This window comes from Bos indicus, chromosome 26 (assembly GCF_029378745.1).
Source record: "Bos indicus isolate NIAB-ARS_2022 breed Sahiwal x Tharparkar chromosome 26, NIAB-ARS_B.indTharparkar_mat_pri_1.0, whole genome shotgun sequence".
NCBI classification, from domain to species: domain Eukaryota; kingdom Metazoa; phylum Chordata; class Mammalia; order Artiodactyla; family Bovidae; genus Bos; species Bos indicus.
In genome coordinates this window covers 617,694-624,828 of record NC_091785.1, presented here as the reverse complement: position 1 = coordinate 624,828, position 7,135 = coordinate 617,694, and the positions used below count along the sequence as shown (strand labels likewise).

Below are 7,135 nucleotides of genomic sequence, written 5' to 3'. Positions count from 1 at the left end.
CCTCCTGATGAAGGTGAAATAGGAGAGTGAAAAAGCTGGCTTAAAGCTCAACATTCAGAAAGCTAAGATCATGGCATCTGATACCATCATTTCATGGGAAATAGATGGGGAAACAGTGGCTGACTTAATATTTTTGGTTCCAAGATCACTGCAGATGGTGACTGCAGCCATGAAATTAAAAGAGACTTACCCTTGGAAAAAAAATATGACCAACTTAGACAGCATATTCAAAAGCAGAGACATTACTTTGCCAAAAAAGGCCCATCTAGTCAAGGCTATGGTTTTTCCAGTAATGATGTATGAATGTGAGAGTTGGACCATAAAGAAAGCTGAGCGCTGAAGATTTGATGGTTTTGAACTGTGGTGTTGGAGAAGACTCTTGAGAGTCCCTTGGACTGCAAGAAGATCCAACCAGTCCATCCTAAAGGAAATCAGTCCTGAATTTTCATTTGAAGGACTGATGCTGAAGCTGAAACTCCAATACTTTGGCTACCTGATGCAAAGAGCTGCCTCACTGGAAAAGATCCTGATGCTGGGAAAGTCTGAAGGTTGGAGGAAAAGGGCATGACAAAGGATGAGGTGGTTGGATGGCATCACTGACTTAATGAGTTTGAGTAAATCTGGGAGTTAGTGATGGTCAGGGCAGCCTGGCATGCTGCAGTCCATGGGGTAGCAAAGAGTCAGACATGACTGAGCGACTGCACTGACCTGATAATCCTGATAAATACTAATGATAAAAAGTATGGGCTTTGCAGGTGGCGCTAGTAGTAAAGAACCTGTCTGCCAATGCAGGGGACATGAGACACAGGGAACATGAGACAGAGGATCATTGGGAAGATCCTCTGGAGGAGGGTAGGGCAGCCCACTCTAGTATTTTTGCCTGGAGAATTCCATGGACAGAGGAGCCTGGTGGACTACACTCCATAGGTCGCAAACAATAGAATACGACTGAAGTGACTTAGCAAGCATGTGCACAGTCTCTGTATGTATGATGTGAAGAAATAAAATGTTGGTTTAGTGTCTATGCTGTGGATGAAAAAAAAAAAAGTAAAAGCAAAAAAATGTACCGTCTTAAACAGCATATAGTGACATCAGGGATTTGCTCCATCATCTGTGCTCTCAGAATTAAATGCTGGGTCTAGTTTCCTGGGTTTTGTTTGCTGCAAATGTATAGATGAAGCAGAGTTTCATATATTTCACAGTTTTAATCTGAAGTTAGTTGCCATTGACTCCATGGAAAGTGAATTGGAATATGTGAGGTGTGGTTTTAATCTACATGAGTTGTTTTTGCTCCAGCTAGTCAGATCACTTATAATTATAATGGGAACCTGTCCTTTTTGAATTATATGGAGGCAGAAAATGACAATATACACTTAATATGAAGATTACACGTGTATATATCTATGTGTGTGTATGCACATAAATCCAATACTTGCATATTGAAGTCTTAGGCCCTAGGAAATAAGAATGTAACTTCTTTGGAAATAGTCCTTGAGGAGGCAATTAACTGAAAGTGATGCCTTTAGGGCAGATCTTATCTAATATAATTGTTGACCATGTAAGAAGAGATTATGGAGAAGGGAATGGCAACCCACTCCAGTATTCTTGCATGGAGAATCCCGTGGGCAGAGGAGCTTGTTGGACTACAGTCCATGTGGTCACAAAGTATTGGACATAACTCAGAGACTAAGCAAGCAAGAAGAGATTAAGGCCCTGAAATTCATCGAAAAAAGATAGCTTGAAGACAGAGTGTAAAGGCTGCCATCTACAAATGAAGAAGAGAGGCATCAGAAAACAATCAACCCTGCTGTTACATTGATTTCGGATGTCTAGACTCCAGAATAGTGAAAAAATAAATTTCTTTTAAAAAATATTTATTGCAGTATAGTTGATTTACAATGTTGTTAGTTTCAGCTATACAGCAAAATGAATCTATTATACTTATACATATATCCACACTTTTTTTTTTTTACATTATTTTCCCATATGGGCCATTACAGGGTGTTGAGTAGAGTTCCCTGTGCTATATAGTTTGTCCTTATTAATTATATACTTTATGTAGTAGGATGTATATGTCAATCCCAATCTCCCCCTATTCCCTGGTAACCATAAGTTTGTTTTCTACATCTGCAACTCTGTTTTGTAGATAAGTTCATTTGGGCCCTTTTTGTAGATTCACTTTTAAGCAATATCATATTTACAAATAATAAATGCAGGAGAGAGTGTGGGAAAAGGGGAACACTGCTACACTGTTGGTAGGGATGTAAGTTGGTGCAGCTACTTAGAATGCAGTACAGAGATTCCTTAAAAAAATAACAACAGAGGTACCATATGATTCACCAATGCCATTATGGGCATATACATGGAGAAAGCCATATTTGAAGAGATACATGCACCCCAATGTTCATTGCATCAGTATTTACAATAGCCGGGACATGGAAGCAACCTCAATGCCCACCAATAGAGGAACGGAGAAAGAAGATGTGGGAAGTGTATACAATGGTATATTGTCGAGGTCCTTTAATGGACTGGAGCCTGGTGGTCTGGAGTCGACAATAAGAAAGTAAAAGAGAGAAAGAGGCTGATATTCCTTGGTTTATGCAGAAAGCCAATAAAGCTCTTGATACAGAGCTTGCACTACTGCACGCAGGCACCAGGCGCCCTCTCGTGGGGGTGAAGGTACAGTGCACCTTCTCAAGAGTGTCTTAGAAGCCCAGGCAAGAAAGTGAGCTCAGCGGGATTCTGCACTCCAAAGAATTAGCGAGCGAGAGAGAGAGAGAGAGAGAGAGAGAGAGAGAGAGAGAGAGAGAGAGAAGGAAAGAAAGACACAGGGACCCAAGCTCTGATGGAGCAAAGGTGTTTTATTCAACATAGTGTGTGTATATATACTGTCTTACAAGGTAACTATTTTCAGCAAAGATAAAAATCAAAAGTCCAGGCTTTATCATAAGGCAATTCATATCAAAGAGAGAGGGCTGTAAATAATCACTTTTACCATATGGTTCATAAAAAGAAAGAGGGTTGTAAATAGTTACTTATCACCGTATGGAAAAACTAATGAAGGAAATGCATGCATTCTTCAGCCCCTGGAGCGGCTTGCCAACTCCTCTTAATTCCTGAATATTCAGGAATTAATAAGGAACAGAGGATTCACGACAGATCCAAAAGAGCACGCAGGAAGTCTCCTGTTAAATGCTTCCTGACAGTATATTACTCAGTCATAAAAAAGAATGGGATAATGCCATTTGCAGCAACATAGATAGACTCAGAGATTGTCATACTGAGTAATGTAAGTCAGACAAGGAAATTTCTACTTTTTCAGCAATCAGTCTATGGTACTTTGTTATATCAGCTCCAACAAACTAATACAGCAGGTATCTATATATGTATATGTATATATATATATGTGTGTGTGTGTGTGTGTGTGTGTGTGTGTATACATATGTACATGTTTATCTGTAGATACATATATGTATATGTATATATATAAAGTCTCCATATCGTGGTGGTGGTTTAGTTGCTAAGTCGTGTCCAACTCTTGTGACTCCATGGGATGTAGCCCACCAAGCTCCTGTGTCCACAGGATTTTCTAGGCAAGAATACTGGAGTGGATTGCCATTTCCTTCTCCACGGGATCTTCCCGACCTAGGAATCAAAACTGGGTCTCCTGCATTGCAGGCAGATTCTCTACTAACTGAGCTATGAGGGAAGCTGACAATGAAATATATATTATACCCCATGTGATGTGGAGATAGATACACATAGATTCCACAGTTTTCTGCATGTGCAAACACTGCATATGTGGTGGTTTAACTATAATCTTTATTTTAAGTATCTAGGAATAATAGGTAGACACTAATAAACTAAAAGGAAATATTTTAATTAAGACTTTTAGATTTGAAAACAATAAACATCAGTCTGAATTTATTTCAATTTAATATTTACTGTGAAAAATACACTTTGTTGATAAACCAATTTTTCCCAAACTCCTTCTTCATCACCTCTTTGACATCTTTGTTCCTCAAACTATAGATGATGGTATTCAGCATGGGAATTATGATGGTGTAAAATATGGACACGATCATGTCATGATCCAAGGCATAGCTGGAACTGGGTCACATGTACATGAAGAGAATTGTACCATGAAAAATGGACACTCCTGTTAGGTGAGAGCCACATGTAGAAAATACTTTTCTTCTCCCTTCAGCAGAATGCATCCTCAGAATGGCCAACAGAATGAAACCATAGGAGATCAGAGCAATCAATATGGTGGATATCTCAATAGAGCCTGACAAATAGAAAACTAGAAGCTGGTTCATGTTTGTATCAGAGCAAGAAATAACTAGGAGGGGAGGGATATTACAGAAGACATGTCTAATTTCATTGGATGCACAGAAAGATAGGGTAACAGTAGCCACTGTGTGTAAAGTAGCATGCAAGATACCAACAACATAGCAGGAAATTATAAGTGGCACATAGACTCTGGGTGACATTTTAACTAAATACAGGAGAGGGTTGTAGATGGCTACATAGTGATTATAGGCCATTGTGGCCAAGATGAAGCATTCTGTGGTCCCACAAGTAAGAAAGAGAAACATCTGTGTGGCATATACAAGAAAGGAAATGGTTTTATTCTTGTATAGGAAATTGATCATCATTTTGGGGATTATAACGGAAGAATAGCGGGCATCTAAGAATGATAATGCTGTCAGAAAATAGTACATGGGGTTGTGGAGCTAGGAATACATAATGACCAAGAAAACTAACCCCAAATTTCCTATCACTGTAAAAAGATAGATTGCTAGAAATAGTAAAAATAGAAATATTTGCACCTCAAAATGATCTGTAAAGCCCATCAGTATAAACATGGTGACCTCAATCCTATTTTTTATCTGATTCCTGTATAAATCTAAATCTGATGGTGATCCTGACATCTCAGTTTTAAGTTCCGAAAGCAATATGTGGCAAAAATAGAGTCCACCAATTACATCTTCATGTCTGTTTCTTAGAAATCCTTTTCAGTGAGGGAACAGTCCAATGATTAAAAGTTGAGTCCAAGTGGATGCATTACTCTGTAAAAATAAATTAATTGCTGTTGGTTAAATTTTCATGTTAAAAATAGTGCCAGTTTACATGGTTTAACTTCCAATTTATTTTCTGTTAACTTTATGACTGCTCACTTTCATAGGATGTCATCTTAAAATTCCCCACAAAGACAAATGAATATAGGAGTTTTTAATCCCAATATTATTATAGTAGAAAATGCAAATCTGAGTGCTAATCCCAGATTTTCTACAGCATGCCTGAAATTTACAATTTGTAAAATATGAGCAAATACATTTACATCAAAAGATAGTATTGAATTTATATGTTAAAAAACAGTGTGAAAATTACTTAACTTTATCATGTCCCCAGGTTACTAGGAAATGAAATTATTATTATTATTGTGATATCACTTAGTCATGTCCAACTCTTTGCAACCCCATGGACTGCAGCCTGCCAGGCTCCTCTGTCTAGGTAAGAAGACTGGAGTGCATAGTAGCCATTCCTTCAGGGAACCCGACCCAGACCCAGTGGTCGAACCTGGATTTCCTGCATTGCAGGCAGCTTCTTTATAATCTGAGTCGCCAGGGAAGCCCAAGCAGACCCACTTGTATCAGAAGTGAGGTTTGAACCCACAAGTATATAAATCCATTGGACCTTAAGTTCAATACCTTAACCACTTGGGCATTACAGCACCTGAATTTTCTATAATTACTATAAGATACAGTCATCCCTAGGTGGGGGGCGGTATATAATGTGAATGTTGTCTAAAAGGTTGTAAATACAATTTAAATGCTTTTAAAATCGTTGTTGATGTGCTGAAAATTTGTTTACTTTTTGAACTGCAAATTATTATTTTCACAATACTTTGGATCTACAGTTGATTGAATCCAGGGAAGTAGAACCCTTGGATATAAACAGCACTGACTGTAAATATCTCCTGATTACATATAATGAAACTCTTTAGAAGAGGTATTGCTAGAAGAAGCACATGACTATGTAAACCATAATGTAGTGTTTTATTATGGCTCTATTTCCCTATGCTGTCAGACTGTTGCTTATTCAGTGGAGTATGAATAAAGCAAAGTGCATAACAAACAAGCAAAATGTTAAAAGGTCATCAGTATTCTGTACCTAAAGTCTCCAGCATTGAAAGTATTAGATATATCATTTACTGTATTTAGGACCAAGATTTCAGTATTGTGACTCTTGTTTTTCTTCAGTGTGCTATATAGATCAACATTTATTTAAAAGAGTGAAAAATCTGCTGTGGGTGGGACTGAGCTGAATTCAGTGACCTACCAATAGCTTACATTACTAACATGAAATGCACTATATCTTTGTTATAATGAGACAAGCATACATCAAATAGAGAATGAGCAAATCAGCTTAAAATCACTTTTATAAGGAAAACAGAGTCTCATGTCTTCATTTTCCCACGAAGTTCCTCCATTCACGTGAACATTTTTATTCAGTTCAGTTCAGTCGCTCAGTCATGTCCGACTCTTTGCGACCCCATGAATCGCAGCACGCCAGGCCTCCCTGTCCATCACCAACTCCCAGAGTTCACCCAGACTCACGTCCATCGGGTCAGTGATACCATCCAGCCATCTCATCCTCTGTCATCCCCTTCTCCTCCTGCCCCCAATCCCTCCCAGCATCAGAGTCTTTTCCAATGAGTCAACTCTTCACATGAGGTGGCCAAAGTACTGGAGTTTAAGCTTTAGCATCATTCCTTCCAAAGAAATCCCAGGGCTGATCTCCTTCAGAATGGACTGGTTGGATCTCCTTGCAGTCCAAGGAGCTCTCAGGAGTCTTCTCCAACACCACAGTTCAAAGGCGTCAATTCTTCAGCACTCAGCCTTCTTCACAGTCCAACTCTCACATCCATACATGATCACAGGAAACACCATAGCCTTGACTAGATGAACAAAGTAATGTCTCTGCTTTTCAATATGCTATCTAGGTTGGTCATAACTTTCCTTCCAATGAGTAAGCGTCTTTTAATTTCATGGCTGCAGTCACCATTTGCAGTGATTTTGGAGCCTAAAAAATAAAGTCTGACACTGTTTCCACTGTTTCCCCATCTATT

The 7,135-nt window shown here is 38.7% G+C and overlaps 1 pseudogene; it reads right to left on the bottom strand.

Annotated features, from left to right (window-relative positions):
- Positions 1-3,941: 3,941 nt before the first annotated feature.
- LOC109578957 (olfactory receptor 5T1-like) lies at positions 3,942-4,934 on the bottom strand (annotated as a pseudogene).
- Between the last annotated feature and the right edge of the window lie 2,201 nt (positions 4,935-7,135).